General features: G+C 49.5%; 1 long non-coding RNA gene across 3 annotated transcripts; it reads left to right on the top strand.

The window, feature by feature from the left end:
- Positions 1-888: 888 nt before the first annotated feature.
- On the top strand, positions 889-16,825 carry LOC129543780 (uncharacterized). 3 transcript variants are annotated; one of them, XR_016036058.1, is made up of 5 exons: positions 889-1,035; positions 9,031-9,699; positions 10,189-10,378; positions 13,095-13,205; positions 15,972-16,825. It is a non-coding gene; the product is annotated as an uncharacterized LOC129543780 (long non-coding RNA). The 3 variants fall into 3 exon arrangements; XR_016036057.1 differs by lacking the exon at positions 889-1,035 and having other exon boundaries at positions 8,925-9,699; XR_008683336.2 differs by lacking the exons at positions 889-1,035; positions 9,031-9,699 and having other exon boundaries at positions 9,947-10,378.
- Positions 16,826-18,505: the final 1,680 nt, after the last annotated feature.

Raw genomic sequence — 18,505 nt, 5'->3', positions numbered from 1 at the left:
TCCATGGGGTCATAAGAGTCAGACGGCCGAGTGACCGAGCACGCATGCATAGGCGATATACGGCTGGATTTCCCTGTGTGCTGGGCTTGGGAAAGTCATTTGACACAAGTCCTTGCCTCCTCATCTCCTTAATAAGGGGGGTTGCTAAGGCCTCTTCCAGTTGCAAGTGCTGAACTTGCAAGTCAGACGTCTGATTTCAAATTCCACCTCCCCTATTTGCTAGTTGAATGAACTTGGGCAAACCAAACTGTCTGGACTTGCTCTGTCATCTGAAATGAAGATGGCACTCAATAATTGGTTTCCTCTCAGAATTCGAGGAAGTGCTAGGGCAAGTTTCCTCGCAGTGTCCGTATCTTGCTCTGTTTCCCTCTTCCAGAATGAATACATGTTATTTCACAAACAGGATAATTGGGAACTTAAAAGATGAGGACTCCAGAGTGAGCCGTCCAAGTCCACGGGCAGCCTCCGGAGCAGAGAGGAGAAAATGGCCTTCACCACCAACACATTGCTTCCGGAAGAGAGTCTTAAGAGCAGACAAGGGGTGGGACTTGCCTGGCCGTCCAGTGGTTAAGACTCAGCTGCTGCTGCTGCTGCGGGGGACACAGGTTTGATCCTGCCCGCCAAGCCGCGCAGCGGCCAGAGGGGGGAAATCTAGCTATAAGCAATTTACTGGAAAAGAGCCGATGAGGGGTTTTATTTCATCTGAAGATAAATTCACACCAAACTGTACGCAGTGAATTTCTGGGGCGCCAACCTCAACGAGGCGGAGAGCAGGGGAGTGTCCGAGGGGTTGGGTGGGGAGGGAGGAGATGCTTAGAAAGGGGAAAGTGGAGGAGCCCGGCCGAACTTCCCGACTTGGCGGTTCTGCTGGGCCCGCCCCGCCCCGGCTTAAAACGGTGGGAGGAGTCGGCGTCATGCTTTTAGGAAACCGCTCCCAGCTTTGGGGCCTGGGATCTCGGGCGTGCTGCTTGGGGAGCTGGCACCCACACCTAGCACCCGAGCCGGAGAAGCTGGCCTTCCCAGTCAGGTGAAGGGGTGAGCGCTCCCCGCAGGAAGTGGGCCGGGGCCGAGGCCGCCCCTGCCCCGGGGGACCCGCGCGCCCCGGGCAAGCAGGCCGCGTCCTCTTAGGACTCTCCAGGAGATCCGTGGGTTGGTTTGCAGAGTGGTTGCTTCTTGGTTTTGCTCTCTGGCTGGCTTTTGTTGGGTTGATTGGTTCGTTTTAGGCACAAAGGCAGCCTAGTTTCCCAGCTTGTTATTGTCATTGTTTAGTCCCTAAGTCGTGCCCAACTCTTTGCGACCCCATGGACTGCAGCCCCCCAGACTCCTCAGTCCGTGGGTTTCCAGGCAAGAATACTGGAGTGGGTTCCATTTCCTCCTCCAGGGATCTTCCAGATCAGGGCGTCTAACCTGAATCTCCTGCATTGCAGGTGGATTCATTACCATTGAGCCACCAGGGAAGCCCTAGTTACCCAGCTTAGTGGAAAGCAAAAAGCTGGGGCCCTTGCTTTCCCTGGGAAGCCCCCTCTGTTAGGACCTTTCTCGCCCCTCCTGCAGGAACTTCACTGCTTCTTCCGCAGTTTCTGTACAAGTCTACTTTGTGTTTGCTGGGTTTTAGGCTGCGCCTGCCAGCCTAAAGAAAGCGGCCTCAACAGAAAAGCAGTGAACAGCCCTGGCCCTTAGCTGGATCCACTTTCCCAGCATCTCTGAACACCCCTGATACACCCTTGATCTTGGGGTGTGGCTTTGAGGCCCCAGGATGGTGCAGAGAGGGCTGGAGTCTGGGCCTAGGGCACAGAGAGCGCGTTTTCTGGGGACAGCTTGCCAGAATGAGGCGCAGTTTCTCAAGGCATCAGGAGAAGGAAATCTGGCTATCTTGACTGGAACAGGCTTATCAGGAGTCCCCGGAAAAAAGAAGAAAAAAAAACCCTTCAAAGATCTTAACGATGGGAAAACATTTCTGTGACAAAGAAAGAGCAAGCCCCTACGAGAAGGCAAGTGCAGAAAAGATCTCTGAACGGTTGCATTTGGAGTTTGAAATTTCAACTGTTTCTGTCTTCAAGCCCCAGGGAGGCCCTGCCCAGCCTCAGCAGGCGCTCCTGGGCTCCTGGTCCACCTGCCTTAGGTTGGGCTCCTGCCAGCCAGTATCAACCCCCTGGCAGGCACAGGAATCTATCTTCCAGACCGTGTGGCTTAAGGGGAGAGCAATCCGAGGAGGCAAATTAGGTGTGCTTTGGATGCAGTGTTGAAGGCTGGGTGTGTGTGGGGGGGTTGTCTGCGCCTTAAGGCAGCGTGAGCCCCGCCTGCACGTCATGGAAACCCAGGTGTCCCCAGAAAATAGAGGACAATGAAGGTCACCCAGGCTTCCCAGGTGGCGCCAGTGGTAAAGAACCTGCCTGCCAATGCAGGAGATATAAAAGATGTGGGTTTGATCCCTGGGTTGGGAATATCCCCTGGGGCAGAAAATGGCAACCCACTCCAGGATTCTTGCCTAGAAAATCCCTAGGCTGCAGTTCACGGGGTTGTGAAGAGTCGGACACGACTGAGCGACTTCACTTTCACTTTTCACTTTCATGCATTGGAGAAGGAAATGGCAACCCACTCCAGTGTTCTTACCTGGAGAATCCCATGGACAGAGGAGCCTGGTGGGCTACAGTCCATGCGGTCGCAGACAGTTAGATATAACTGAATGACTGACACACCTGAGGTCCCAGTGCTGCCGTTTCCCACATCTTTTAAGGATCCCGGGCTAGAAGTCAAGCTGTGCTCAGCTTTCCTCATTGGTGACCTTCAGCCCTTTCAGTTCAGCCAAGTTGCTTACCACTGGTCCACCTTTTCCAGCTTCCAAAGTTTTATTTTGTCTCCTCTCTCATTCTCCCTGGTCCTGCGCCAGTTTTATTTCTTTGGTTTTTTGCATTTCAGGAGAAATGAAATGAGCTAAGTGTGCTGATCATGGGTCTTTGTTCAGAACCGCAACTCAGACTCTAACAGACCCGTCTGCTTAAGGAAGGATATACAGACTAACAGACCCGTCTGCTTAAGGAAGGATAAACAAGCACGGCAGAGGTGGCCTGGACATCTCTGACTTTGTTGGTGTCAGCTCCTAAGAGAAAACGAAGCAAAAATATTACATTTGGATGAACGTGTAATTCTTTTATCGCTGTGTTATTCCAAGAGTCTTTTCAAAGCCAAGGAAAGTCAAGGAGAGGTAGAAATAACATCACGGATAGGTTTCAGGTCTTTCTGTCTTATTGATAAAGCTTTAAAGATCATAGAGATCTTCACTTATGATAAAAAGGCAGAAACGCGAGAAGACAGGCTTACTTGGTGGGCAGAGGACAGGCAGAATTTTGTTATTCACATTGTTTGGAATTGCCAGCACATGGTGACGATAAAACGCAGCTTTTGTTGTTGCTTGGTTGATCAGTCACGTCCGACTCTTTGCAGCCCCTTGGACTGTAGCCTGCCAGACTTCTCTGTCCATGGGATTTCCCAGGCAAGAATACCGGAATGGATTGCCATTCCCATGACTGCAGCCTGCCAGGCTCCTCCATCCACAGAATTCTCCAGGCAAGAATAGTGGTGTAGGTTGCCATTTCCTTCTCCCAGGGATCTTTCCGAGCCAGGGATTGAACCTGAGTCTCTTGCATCTCCTGCATTGACAGGCGGATTCTTTACCAGAGAAGCCCCAATAAAAAGCAGAGGGAGTTTTAACTGGCTTACTACTGTCTTTAAAATAATTGCAGACAGAGCTGTCCCTTACTGTCTGCACCTGAGCTGATGTCTCCCTCTCCTAAGACAGCGCTGCTTGGAGGTTCTGGTTGAGGATCCTGGGAAAAGAAACCTGTTGTGATGATGTGGAGATGTCAGACAGAAAATGGCAAGTTTCCGGGCTTTCAGAAACTTTAAAACTTGAGAAACTGTAAAAATTATTGGTGGTTCTTCATGTTATTTCATCTCCGTAAAATCCTGCAGATGAAAGAATGCGTTTCCTCGTGTTCACCTTCATTTAGTCCTGCATTTGATACCTATTTATTGGGACCCGATTGTGTGCCAGCTCTGTGCTGAGGCTTGAGGGGGGCAAAGCTATTTAAGACTTGCCTCAGGGCCTAGCTGGAGAGAGGGGCATCTTTTTAAAAACCGCACTGGAGGTACAATGGGGCACATGAAGGTTTTCTCCACTACAAGGTTTAGAAGAGACCCAGGGAAGAACGGTATTGATTTCGCCTGGCGGGGGGGGGCAGGTTGCCTTCAGCTGGAGAGGGCATTGAGCGAGCCAAGGGCTCTGGGCAGAGACGGGTTGTCCCTGTGAGAAATGAGATCATTCAGGACGGCTACTCAGGAGAAGTGTCGGGCCGAGGTGCGTAAAGAATTTAAAGTGGATTTTTAAGGCAAGTGATTTTCAAAATCAGGCCCAGGGCAGGGGGCTACCCTCTTACTACTCTCTGGAGATTCTGACACAGCCTTTCTTGGGTCCTCTGAATCTCCAATTTTTTTTTAAAAAAAGCTCTCAGGTCCATTGACATACATACACTACCGGTGTGAAACAGATGGCTAGTGGGGAGCTGCTGCATAGCGCAGAAAGCTCAGCTCGGGGCTCTGGGACGACCTAGCGGGCTGGGATGGGGAAGGAGAGGAGACCTATATACATACACAGAGCCGATTCACATTGTCGTTCAGCAGAAACGGTTAAACTGTAAAGCAGTTTTGCTCCAATTAAAAAATAAATAAAATGTTAAAATGCTCTCAGGTCTATTAACCAGGTTTAGAAACCACTGGTTTAGGCAGTACAGTCCCACCGAAGGAATTTCCACGGTCAGAGAACATAATCGGATTGTCATCTGAGAAATATCCCTTTGACCAACATGTGAAATTTGGACTGGGCAAGAGACTGGAGGCAAAGGAGCCAGTCTGGGGACAAAGGAGCCGCTTTGGAGGCTGACGAGGAAGTAAGCCGTGCGCAGGCAGTAGGGCTCAGGATGCAGAGGGTCCCGCTTGACAGCACGTGGAGATGCGGCTGTAGAGACGGGCAGGGGCGGAGCATCTAGCTGACTCCCAGGACCCCGGCCCTGGGGGCAGGTAGCCGGGGAGACAGCAGTTCAGGCCACCGAGATGGAAAAGGAGGGCGGGATCAGGTTTGGGGGAGGGAATGCGATGCTTTGGGGGTTAATGAGTTTGCAAGTGTGTGAAGAGATGTGGGAGTTGCCACTTGGGGATGGGGGCAGGTGGGGGGCTGCCTGACAGCGTGAGGACTCCAGACGGGAAGAGAACACCACCTTGAAGGCGAGTGGGACAGGGCGCGGGCCTGCAAGAGCAGTCAGCCGCGCTGGAGGAAGACTCCAGCCGCTTCACCCAAACAGACGACGGACTGAGTGAATGCTGGTGGTTCAGTCATGTCTGACCCCATGGGCTGTAGCCGGCCAGGCTCCTCCGTCCGTGGAATTCTCCAGGCAAATACCGGAGTGGGTTGCCATGCCCTCCTCTAGGGATCGAACCTGGGTCTCCTGCATCGCAGGCAGATTCTTTACCAACTACTGAGCCACCAGAGAATTAAAGAAATGGAGGGCAGCCTGAAAGAAGGGGGTGGTCTTCCCCGGGGCCGCCTCCCACTGCAGGCATCCCGGGAGCAGGGAGCTGCAGGTGCCCAGAGGAGAAGGGTGGGGAGCAGAGCTTTGGGTCTGCCTCAATTACTTTTAATCTCCTTGCACATTCAGTTAGGGCTCAGCAGCCTTTTCTCCCAGAAACAAAAGCTGGCGAGTGCTTCGGGCCTGGGTGGAGCATCCCCAGCCCTTTGCTGAGTGAGAAGCTGCTCCGAGGCTTTGGTGTCCTGGCTTTGAAGGAGTTGGGCTCTCCACCCTCTGGGAAGAGGCCAGCCCTGAGCTGGACAAGGCTGCGTACGTGTCTCGTGATTCTGGCAGCACCGCCCAGTGCTCAGAAATCACTGCGCATGCGTGCATGCGAAGTCGCCTCAGTGGTGTCCTACTCTGCAACCCCCGTGGACGGTAGCCCACCAGGCTCCACTGTCCGTGGGGATTCTCCAGGCAAGAATATTGCCATGGATTGCTATGCCCTCCTCCAGTAGAGCTCCCCAACTCAGGGATCGAACCCGTGTCTCCTATGTCTCCTGCATTGGCAGGCGGGTCCTTTACCACTTAGAGCCACCTGGGAATCCTCCAGAAATCGCTCTAGACACTGCAAAAGACAGAAATGACATTTAAAAGGGGAACATACATTTTTATCCTTGTCCTATGCTCTCCGCTTTTTGTGTTTTCAGTTTAAATGAGACTTTGTGGTTATTAAAGGAGGGTAATCAAGGCCCCTTTTTATGAGATAAAATAAATTTTATTTTATGAACTTTTTTTTTCCAACCACCAATATATGGTGGGTTTTATTCTTAGTCATATATCAGGTTGGCCAACGAGTTCATTTGGGTTTTTCTGTATGTATGTATGGAAAAACCCAAACTTGTTGGCCAACCCAATATGTGTATTACTGTTGAAGTATAGTTACTGTGCAATACTATGTAAGTTACATGTGTACACTATTTTTTTTAGTGATTCACAGTTTTAATAGGCCAACCTGTGGCTCAGATGGTAAAGAATCTGCTCGCAATGAGGGAGACCTGGATTGGATCCCTGGGTCAGGAATATCCCCGGGAGGAGGAAATGGCAACCCACTCTGGTATTCTTGCCTGGGGAATCCCATGGACAGAGGAGCCTGGTGGGCTGCAGTTCATGGGATCACAAAGAATCAGCCACAACTGAACAACTAACACTTTCACCTTTTTTAACCTCATTTATAGGTATTATCGGAGAAGGCAATGGCAAGCCACTGCAGTACTCTTGCCTGGAAAATTGCATGGACAGAGGAGCCTGGTGGGCTGCAGTCCATGGGGTCGCTACTAGTCGGACACGACTGAGCGACTTCACTTTCACTTTTCACTTTCACACATTGGAGAAGGAAATGGCAACCCACTCCAGTGTTCTTGCCTGGAGAATCCCAGGGAAGGGGGAGCCTGGTGGGCTTCCATCTATGGGGTCACACAGAGTCGGACACGACTGAAGTGACTTAGCAGCAGCAGTAGCAGCACAGTTATTATAAAATATTGGCTATGCGGCTTCCCTGGTGGCTCAGTGGTATAGAATCCACCTTCCAATGCAGGAGATATAAGTTCGATCCCTGATTCAGGAAAATCCCCTGGAAGAGGAAAGGGCAACCCACTCCAGTATTATTGCCTGGAAAGTCCCATGGACAGTGGAGACTGGCGGGCTACAGTCCCTGGGGGTCACAAAAGAGCTGGATACGTAGCGACTAAACAACAGCAGTATTCCCTGTGTGGTATGACGTGTCCTTGTAGTTTGTTTTGTATGCAGTAGTTTGTCCCTCTTAATCCGCTACCCCTGCTTTGCTCCTGCCCCTTTCCTCTCCCCACCAGTAACCGGCGCTTGTTCTCTAGGTCAGTGAACCTGCTAAAGATTTATTGGTTTTGATAAGAAGAATTCAGGCCCTCATTAGGGACACAGATGAATGAATCTATTCAGCATTCCCTGTAAAATGGGGGAAAACAATCCTCTGTGCCTTATAGAGCTATTTTTTGGACGGATTTTGGATAGATAATCAGGAGCTAGGAGGACACAGGCTTCCCTGGTAGCTCAGCTGGTAAAGCACCCGCCTGCAATGAGAAGACCCCAGTTCGATTTCTGTGTCGCAAAGATTCCCTGGAGAAGGGATAGGCTGCTGCTGCTGCTGCTGCTGCTAAGTCACTTCAGTTGTGTCCAACTCTGTGTGACCCCATAGACGGCAGACCACCAGGCTCCCCCGTCCCTGGGATACTCCAGGCAAGAACACTGGAGTGGGTTGCCATTTCCTCCTCCAAAGGGATAGGCTACCCAGTCCATTATTCATAGGCTTCTCTGGTGGCTCAACTGGTAAAGAATCCACTGTAATGTGGGAGACCCGGGTTCGATCCCTGGGTCCAGAAGAGCCCCTGGAGGAGGGCATGGCAGTCCACGCCAGTATCCTTGCCTGGGAAATCCCATGGACAGAGGAGCCTGGAGGGCTACAGTCCACGGGGTCGCCGAAGAGTCAGACGCGACTGAGCACACAGCAGAGGCCGATATGCATTCACTTACTCATTGAGCAGGTATTTATTGGCTGCCTACTCTGTACAAAACAGCGTGTATGGAACTCCACCCTGCCCACAGGGACACGGAGAGCTGGGGAGGCAAGACAAGACACGCATACCAAGTTTAAAAACGCTGCCCAGAACAAGGCTTAGGCCGCGGCTTCCCAGATGAAAGGCAGGAGGCAGGAGCTTCTGTCCTCAGGTCTGGTCTGGGGAGGCTGGGGGAGGAGGCAGCCTCACAGGGCGATGGCCGGCTGCTGTGAGCTTGCCACAAACCAGGTGTCTGCCTCCTCTGCTCTAGGATGGGGGTACTGCGTCTCCCTAACACTTGCTGATGGCAAGCAGTTCGGTGTGCCTGGTTTTCTTCCCTGTCCCCTCCACCCCAGTGATTTCTGCCCTGCCAAGAGCCCTGCTCCCCACCACACCCCTTGGCATGCTGCATCTTTACCCCATCCTCACTGGCTGTGTCACTCCACGAGGATGTGGTGGGGACTTTGTAAATATTTGTCGAACTGGGAAATAAAGAGCATTGTGGTCAGAGAGTAGAGTGTGGTCTGAGCAGGGGCTGGGAAGAGCCTGGGATGCTCAGAGGAGAGGGAAGTCAGCCCGCTCGGCTAGGGTCGGGGTGTGAGCGCAGAACGGTGAAGGTAGACGGGGCACCCGTCGGGGCACGTCAGAGTCCGGACGTTGTCCTGCTGGTCCCGGGAACACGTGAGAGCTGGGAGTGGCTGACGGGGAGGGCTGAGACCAAGCTGGGGCTTCGTGCGGGGGGGATGGCCTGGGGCACCGGGAGCAGGGAACACTGTGGTGGGAGACCCGGCGAGGCAGGGTGCTGGCCGCTCCCAGCAGACGGGGATCCAGAGGCGGTGACACAGTTGAAAGAGGTCTGTTTCTGTGTTCCCATAAAGGGTGCGTTAGCCACTGGAAGGACAACGACGAGATTTAAAAATCCAGCAAGTTTGGTTCAGGCCGTCCCAGCATGACCTGAAAGCCTGACCTTTGGCCTCCAAGGACCCCTCTCCGGTCAACCAGACCTGCCCTCCTGGGAAATCCCTCCGGAGGCCGGATGGACGAGATGGCGTCAGACTCAGAAGCGCCTGAGCCCTTATCTTTGGTGTTTTCTCTGTCTCCCTGGGAGGACTCCAGGCACAGAGGTCGCTCTGAAGGGAGCCTGTGTGTGTGTGTGTGTGTCAGTGTGAGACAGACTGCCCTCCTACTTCTGTGTGTGTGTGTGTGTGTGTGTGTGTCAGTGTGAGACAGACTGCCCTCCTACTTCTCCAGATCTTATCTGCAGCTGCACACAGTCTAGTTGCTGCTGATCCTAATCTCCATTAGGAGAGTCTCTGGAGCCCAGTGAACCTGGGCTTGAACAGACCACAGCTCAGGCTCCTGGGAGCCGCGGGGCAGGCAGGTTTCAACAGACCTCTTGGCCTGCAGGTAAAGAGCGAATGGTAACTGTGGCTATTCAAAGAAGATTCCCGGGTGCCAGCTTTTAATTTTCTTTTTTTCCAGGATGAATTAATTGGAAATAATGATTATACATGTTGGCAAACAGAAGCAGAATGAAAAAATGCCCGGTAAAGGAAAAAAAGATTAGGGACTCCCCTGGTGGTCCGGTGACTAAGACTCTGAGCTCCCGATGCAGGAGTCCCGGGTTCGATCCCTGGTCAGGGAACTGGGTCTCACATGCTGCAACTAAGACTTGGCATAGCCAAATAAATAAGTAAATATTTGTTGATAGAGGAAGAAAATGTAGTTATTTTGTTGGGGACGGGAGAGGTGGGGAGGGACTGGGAATTTGGAGAGAGAAAGGGTGGCAGAAGACAGAAGAGAGGGAAGGATGGAAGAAACACAGCAGGTGGGTGACGATGCACGGGGCAGAAAAGGAAAGATCTGACTTAAGTGAAATGTTGACCTTTTCACAGTTGCACTAGAGTTTATTTTAAATGTGTATTAAAATGTGTACAGAAAACATTCACTTTGTAGCTGGACATGTTGCCCAGTTTTGACATTGAGTATTAGGAAATCTTGGACTCAGTGTGAGCCAGAATTTTGCATTTCTACAGTGTTATTCATGGCACGAGATGGTTGGATGGCATCCCCAACTCGGTGGACATGAATCTGAGCAAACTCTGGGAGATGGGGAAGGCTGGCGTGCTGCAGTCCCTGGGGTTGGCAAAGAGTCATACGCAACTGAGCGACTGAACAACATTCATGACATCCGCAAAGTGGAAAAACCCAACTGTCCATCAGCAGGTAAACAAAACAAGTATATCTGTAGCATGGAGTATTTTTCAGCAATAAAAGGAAATGAAATTCTGACACATGCTACCAGGTGGATGAACCTGGATGTTTTGCTGAGTGAAAGAAGCCAGTCAAAAAGAGCCATGTGTTGTATGATCCCATTTGCACAAAATGTCCAGAGTTGGCAGATCCGTAGAGACAGAAGGCAGGTTAATGGTTCCCCAGGACTCAGGGGAAGGGACCCGGGAGTGATGCTAACAGATAAGGGTTTCCCTTTGGATGAAAATATTCCAGAATCGGGCAGTGGTGAGGGTTACACAAGTCTCCATCTCTGCTGCTGCTGCTAAGTCACTTCAGTCGTGTCCGGCTCTGTGCGACCCCACAGACGGAAGCCCGCCAGGCTCCCCCGTCCCTGGGATTCTCCAGCAAGAACACTGGAGTGGGTTGCCATTGCCTTCTCCAATGTGTGAAAGGGAAAAGTGACAGTGAAGTCGCTCAGTCGTGTCCGACCCTTAGCGACCCCACGGACTGCAGCCCATCCATGGGATGGCTGCTCCATCCATGGGATTTTCTAGGCAATCCCTGAATTGTACACTTTAAAATGGTGAATTTTATGATATGTGAATTACACCTCAACTAAAAAGACAACAGAATTTTGCAACTCTGCAACTTCTCAGTTTTAGCCCTACTTTTTGTTTTGTTGCTATGTAAATCTTTTCCCCCTGGAAACAGTATCAGTCACATGTTTCAAAATTCAAAAGACATAAAATAATATCTTACTCCCCTTCAATCCACCCCCAGCTACTCAGCTCCCCTCTCCAAAAGTAAACTTAAAAAAACATTTATCGCCAGGAATTCCCTGGCGGTCCAGCGGTCAGGAGGACTCCATGCTTCCAATACAGGGGCTGTGAGTGTGATCCCTGGTCGAGGAACTAAGATCCTACATGCCGAGGTGCAACCAAAAATTAATAAATAAATGAATAAAGTGGCAACTTTTTTTTTTTAAAGGGCAGGATTACCAGTTTCTTGTGTGACTTTCGCAGGTTTTGTATACACAGGCAAATATATATGTAAACCTTGCCCCTCCCCACTTTAAACAAATAATGATATTCTGTGGTTCTTCGTCTGGCTTCTTTCACTAGACAGCCCATCTGGTTGAACTCTTTCCCACCTCAGGGGGACTAGCTGAGTTCCTGAACTGCCAGAGGTGACTGGGCACCGTCAAGGGAGAATGGCAGTGGGGAGGAGCTGCAGGCAGGGCTCAAGCAGAGATGGGGAAATTGAATGTGACCAAACGCTGACAGGGGGCTGGTCAGTGACAATGCCATCAGGCCTGCTTTGTCCACTACCTGGCATTTCTCAGCGAGGCTTCTCCCCTCCCCCAGACACTGGGGATCAGAGGCCCTGTTCTTCTTGGTGATGACACTTAAAAGGAATGGCTTTTAGGTCTTTGAGAAAAATTGCTCTGGGTTGTAATAGAAGCACCTGCATCTCAGAAGGACATGGGAAAGATTTACAATTGTCAGCTTTTCTGTTTTGTTTTGACGTTTTCAGTAAATTCTCCAAGAAAGGGAGGTCACGAGCCTATCAATAAGGGGTTGACTGGGTAAATGGTAAATTTCTTTGGGCAGCTTTGAGCTTTTCTGGAGAACAGCACAGGGGTGGGTGGGGGAGGTGGGGTCTTTCCGGGGATGGGGCCTGAGGCTGGACTCTGGGCAGGTCACTGAGAGGGAGTTGATTGGAGTCTTTCCCGGGGAGAGTTCTTGCGGTTCTCACGTCAGTGGCGTTAGGTACCTTCACACTGTTGTGCAACCACCACCATCATCTCCAGAACGTTCTCATTTTCCCAAATGGACCTCTGTACCCATCAAACACTGGATCCCCATTCCTTCCTCTCCACCGTCTCCGACAGCCACGCTCCGCTTCCTGTCCTGTGAGTGCGGCCACTCTCGCCGCCTCATTTAGCGGAATCATATAGTATTCGTCCTTTCGTAACCAGTGTGTTTCACTGGCATAATTGCCTCCAGAGTCATCCAGCTTGTAGAATATGGCAGGTTTTCATTTCATTTTTTCTTTTCTTTGGCTGTGCTGTGTGGCATGCTGGATCTTAGTTCCCTGGCCAGGGATCAAACCTGAGTACCTACACTGGAAGCGTGGAAACCTAACCACTGGACTGCCAGGAAGTCCCAAGCTTTCCTCTCTTGAGGCTGGCTAATTCCCCATTGTGTGTATAGGCTACACTCTGTTATCCACCCATCCATTGACGGACCCTTGGGTTATGTCCGCCTTCTGGCTTTTGTAAATAGTGCTGCTGTGGACATAGGTTTGAGACCTTGATTTCAATTGGTTTGTTTGTTTATTTTGCATTTTCAGGGCGGGGCACCTGTTAGCTCCTCAATACATACTTGCTTAAAATCTTTTTTGAGGGAGTTCTCTGGCGGCCCCGTGGTTAGGGCTCTGCATGTCCACTGGAGGGCTCTGGGTTCAATCCCTGACCCCTGGTTGAGGAACTAAGATCCTACAAGCCATGCAGTTCAGCAAAATAAAAAAATCTCTTCCTGTTGGGATGAAATGATACAGAGTGTGAGGGCTGTGAGAGTGCCCCCTCTGGTCTCCCAAGTCTATTTTAGTTTTCTTTCCTTTTATTGATTTAATTTTCACATAAAAAAGGTAGAATGAATAATGGTCAGTTTGGTTTCATGATGAATGTACGTACCTCTGATTGTAGTCTAAACAGCGCTGGAGAAGAAGTAGTGACTCCCACCCCCCCAAGACCCTGGCCATCTAAGACCTCCCTGGCCTGCAAGATTTCCGAAAACTCCCTGGAGCAAGCCACTGAGTAGGTTCCAGCAATCCGGTGATGGGGGGCGAGGCAATATGGGGAGGGTGTCGGGAATCAGGCACAGATGCAACAAGGCCCCAGCTCCGCGGCTGAGTTCAGGCACAAGGCTGTTCATTAGAAGAGCCAGTGAGAGTGGGCAGGACTCAGTGAGAGGGGCCAGATTGAGGCTGGAGCCGCGAGTCGGGGGTTGGACCCAAGGGGAGCAGACGTAAGAGCCCAGTTAGTGGGTCCAGAGGATCAGGTTTCAGTGAAATCAGCAGGCGAGCCTGACTGCTCGGGTTTGAGCAGGTGGTCTTAGAGCCAGAGTTAGGTGTGAATGGCCTCCGCGTTATGGTTTTAGGACAACAGGAACCGGAGGTAGGCAGGCCACTGCAGGAAGCGTGACACATTCAAAAAAATCATGTTTCGCGGGATAAAAAACAAAAAAGCACAGACCATACAGGAAAGAGTGAAAAAAAAAAAAATAAATGAGTTAAAACTTAAAAAAAAAAAAGAAGGAACTAACCTGGCGGTCCAGTGGTTAAGACTCTGCACTTCCAATGAAGAGTTCGATCCCTGGTCAGGGAACTAAGATGCTAAATACCATGCAGCAAGGCAAAAAAAAAAAAGCTAAAAGACAGCATAAACAAAGCAGAGACTCAAACAGGTATCTGTGCACCATGTTGACAGAGGATTATTCATATTAGGCAGAACCTGGGGACCCCAAGTGTCCAGGGACAGATAAACGGGTAAAGAAAACATGCTGTATGCACCCAGTGAATACAATAGTATTCAGCCTTGAAAAGGGAGGAATGGAGAGTTATTGTTTAACGGATATACAGAGCTTCAGTTCTGCAAAGAAGAGTTCTGGGATGGACGTATAACAGTTATACAACATTGCGAGTCTCACTTTCCTTCCAATGTCTGCTTACAAATGGTTAGAATGGTAAAATCTCTGTTATATGTATTTTACCACAATTTGAAAAACAGGAAGGACATTTTGACATATGCCTCAACACAGGTGAGCCTTAAAGACCTTATGCTGAATGAAATGTGCCAGTCACAGAAAGACAAATGCTGTTTGATTCCACTTATGTGAGGCCCCAGAGTAACCAAATTCGTGGAGACAGAAAATAGATCAGTGCTTGCCGGGAACTGGGGGAGGGAGGAGGGGGACTTCGTGTTCAGCGGGTGCAGGGCTTCAGTTTTGGAAGATGAAAAGCGTCAGGAATGGATAGTTCTGAGCGTGGATAGTTGCATAACACTGACTGTACTGATGCCATTGAAACCTACACTAAAAAATGGTTAAAGGGATCAGTTTTATGTGTATATTTACTACAATGAAAAAAAGAAAGAATAACAAAAGCAAAGGGAAAAGATAAGAAGCAGACCAGGAGAAGAGCTTGGTTACGTTTTCTTTTCTCAGTTAAAATATGTATTATTTATTTATTTGTCTTGGCTGGGCCAGGTCTTAGTTGCGGCTCTTGGGATCTTCCCATTGTTGGGACATGTGGAATATAGTTCCCGACCAGGGATGGAACCCGGACCCCCTGCGCTGGGAGTGCAGAGTCTTAGTCCCTGGACCAGCAGGGATGTCCCTGGGTTAAGGTTTTATATCTGTATTCATTTAGTATCCTGACTGGAAACCTGAGGTTTCTGGATCAGAGAAGAGGCTGATGATTTGCTGACATTGTCAGTCTTACTGCCAACTCCCAGCAGGCAACACGCCGGGGGCAGATGGGCCCAGGAGGGGCTGGTACCACTGGGAGGAGCTGGAGACCCAGGGCTCTCAGAGCTGTAGATGCCAACGCTCACCGGTCCCTCCCTCCCACTCTGGACACAGAGGGAGAGACCTTTGCTCTCTGACCTAAAGCAATCCACTCTAGGGAGAGGAGAGGACGCTCTTTGGGATTTTACAACCACTTGGAATGTAAACAAATGGCTCTGGGTTTATCACCTTTAGAAAATGAAGAGAAAATGAGTCTGGGGAGAAGGGAGCCTTTTCTACCCTCATAAAATGTTGTTCAGAAAGGCCCAGACACTGCAGGGAACCCTGAGAAATCCAGGGAGCATTGTCTTCCAACAATATCGGCAGTATATAGAGTCGAAGAGGATCCCTTGCAGGATATTGAGGGGCTTCCCAGGGGGCTTAGTGGTAAAGGACCCACCTGTCAATGCAGGAGATGCAGGTTTGATCCCTGGGCCAGAAAGATCCCCTGGAGAAGGAAATGGCAACTTACTGCAGTAGTCTTGCCTAGGAAATCCCATGGATAGAGGAACCTGGCAGGCTACAGTCTATGGGGTCACAAAAGAGTTGGATACAACTCAGCAACTGGGCGCACATACACACAGGTAGAATACTGAAGTAAGTCCTGCAAAAAAACAAGGAGAAGGGAAGCAATCCTATTTAAAAATCTATAAAATAACGTAATTATGCACTTTCAAGAAGAAGAATCCCAAATAGCCAATAAGCTTATGAAGACGTTGTCTGAATTACTAGCAATCAGGAAAATGCAAACTAAAATGGGCACCAACCACATGTTGACATCTTCCCCCAAATTAAAGAAAAACACAAGTAAAATGTTGTGTGGTCAAGTTGTCGCAATCTGTGAAAAGAGTGAAAGTGTGGCTCCTCTCATATGAAAGGTCCAGACCAGGCAAAGCTACAGGGGCGGAAAGCAGGTCAGTGGTTGCCTAGGCCTGGGGAGACAGCAAGGAGGGAGGTATGGGGGGACAGTTAAAGGGAACCGGATTTCTTTCTGGAGTGATGAAAATATTTCACAGGTTTTTTAAATTGTTGTTGCTGTTTGGCTGTGCTATGAGGCTTGTGGGATCTTAGTTCCCCGACCAGGGATCGGACCTATGACCCCTGCAGTGGAAGCGCAGAGTCCTAACCACTTGACTGCCAGAGAAATCCTCCAAATATTTCACAAGTGACTGTGATGATGGATGCACAACTCTGTGAATAAACTCAAAGTCATTAAATTGCACACGTTAAATGGATGATTTGTATGGTGTTTGAATATCTATGTCGATGGGGCTGTTTTTAAAGAGGGAGGAAGATTCCATTTTCTTCCAACTAGATGAGCAGAGACTGTAAAGTCTGACTATTCAAAGTGTTGGTAAAGATGTGGAGAAGTAGGAGGCCTCCCCTCTGCCGGTAGAAGCATAAGCTGGTTCACTTTGGAAAGAAAGTTATGCCATTCTGTGTCCCAGCAACTCTGCTTCTAGGTAATGAATCTGGGACTTGTGCACAAGGCGACTTCACACGTATGTTCATGGCATCCTCATTTGCAAGAGTGAAAATTGTAATCGACTTCAATGCTCTTGGCCAGGAGAGTGGGTAAATAATTGTTTTTAATTCATGCAATGGAATACTGCACAGCAGATTAAAATGGATGAACCAGAGTTACACATGTCAACATGGATACAGCTCATAAACATAATTTTTGGTGAAATAAAGATTTTTAAGAAACTGCATACAGAGGCATGCATTTATACAAAGCCAAGCAAAAGATAACATATTTGTATTATCACTCACAACTGAAGTCATAGTAAAATATGTAGGAGAATGACAACTAGCAAAGTCATGGTCATAGTTAGCTCTGGAAAAAAGAGAAAAAGGATTGGGAACGAATACTCAGGGAATACCAACTCTACCTGGACACTGGTTTCTTTTGAAAACATTTCATGTCGATATTTGATAAAGCTAGTATCTACATATTAGCAAAATCATCTGCACTTTTCAATACATTTGAAATATCTCTCAACATTAAAGAAAAAGGTGAGTGAAGTTTTATGTTGTTGGGCTGTAGGCATTTGTGGACAGAGTAAAAGTTTGCTGTCTAGGGGGAGTCGGAGGTGGGGAGGCTGCCCCCTAACCCTCCAAGCCAGCCCCTTCATCCAGCTGGGGAGGGGCAGTGGAGCGTGCTGGGTGCAATGTAGCTCCATCTCCACCACCCTCCCCTTGCCAAGGCCGGTGCGGGGGTTGAGGGGGTTGGGGAGAGGCAGGGGGTTCAGGGAGGGGCAAGGGGTGGGAAGAGGGGCTGGTGGGCAGCAGTAGTTTGTTAGCAGATCCACGTTTGTCCCTGTTCTTGCTTTCGGGCCAGTATAGCCCAGGAAGGGTTCCTCCCGCGGTGACTGTCTCCTATTCCTGGAGGCTGTGGGTTGAAGCTTTAGGTCTGGGAAGGTCCTAGACTCAGCAGTACACCTAGTTACTAAGAAACTGTGCCCTAAAGCCTCTTATAGCATAACTGACTGGAAGGCTTCAAGCTGAGTCTGCTCCGATGGCTCCATGACTCGCATTCCATGGATGTTGAGAAGTCACTGCTGGTTATCAGCGTTGCCTTGACAACCACTGGGCACGTGAATAACTTGGCAGAGGTGAAGGGTCATGTCAGACACTGATAAACGTACACAGTAAAACTTCCCATGTGCATGGACTCTGTTCTTGACATGCGTGGATGGTTGGTTTGAAAGGTAGTTTGTTTTCACTCAAGTGACCTCCTACTAATTTTATTCTCTTTTTTAGTCTATTGCATTGCTTAGCAGACAGTCTTACCTCGTAGTACTCTTTGAAGGAGCATGCCTTTTAACTCTAAGTACAGTCGGAGACAAAACTACCTCCCTAGTGTGTATAGGCTTTAAACAACCACAGCATCATCATCTCCCTCCAGTACTGTGCTAGCATGAGCATGGTTTGCAAATCAGACTCTAAAGAGACAGAATAATTAAACTCAGAATAATTAAAAAGTGAAAGTGAAAGTCGATCAGTCATGTCCACTCTTTGCAACCCCATGGACTATACAGTCCTGGAATTCTCCAGGCCAGAATACTGGAGTGGGTAGCTGCTCCCTTCTCCAGGGGATCTTCCCAACACAGGGATCAAACCCTGGTTTCCTGTATTGCAGGCAGATTCTTTACCAGCTGAGCCACAAGGGAAACCCCAGAATAATTAAAGGCTCAGATAATTAAGCTCCCAGAAAGGTGTTGAGGGCAGCAATGGATAGGCTCCATGTCTGATTTTTCGAGATAAGCAGTGTCCATGAGTGGCTTTCTTGGCTGGCTCTCTGATATTCCAAGTGTGGTCTCTGGACCACCAGCAGCAGTTGAGAGTTTACTAGAAATTCAGAGGCTCAGCCCCCACCCAGGCCTATTGGATCAGAGTCTGCATTTTAATACACTCTCCGGGTGATTTTTCTGAGTGTTAAGTTCTGAGAAATACCCCATGTTATAACCTGAGGAGCCTGCCTTCTGAAAAGACGCTGGCATTGAAAGAAATGAAGCTTTCAGAGGAGGACACTCCTGGGAAAGTGTAG

This window comes from Moschus berezovskii, chromosome 23 (assembly GCF_049115385.1).
Source record: "Moschus berezovskii isolate FMDL1 chromosome 23, NW_MosBer_1.0, whole genome shotgun sequence".
Classification (NCBI taxonomy): domain Eukaryota; kingdom Metazoa; phylum Chordata; class Mammalia; order Artiodactyla; family Moschidae; genus Moschus; species Moschus berezovskii.
This window is presented reverse-complemented; position numbering and strand designations above follow the sequence as displayed.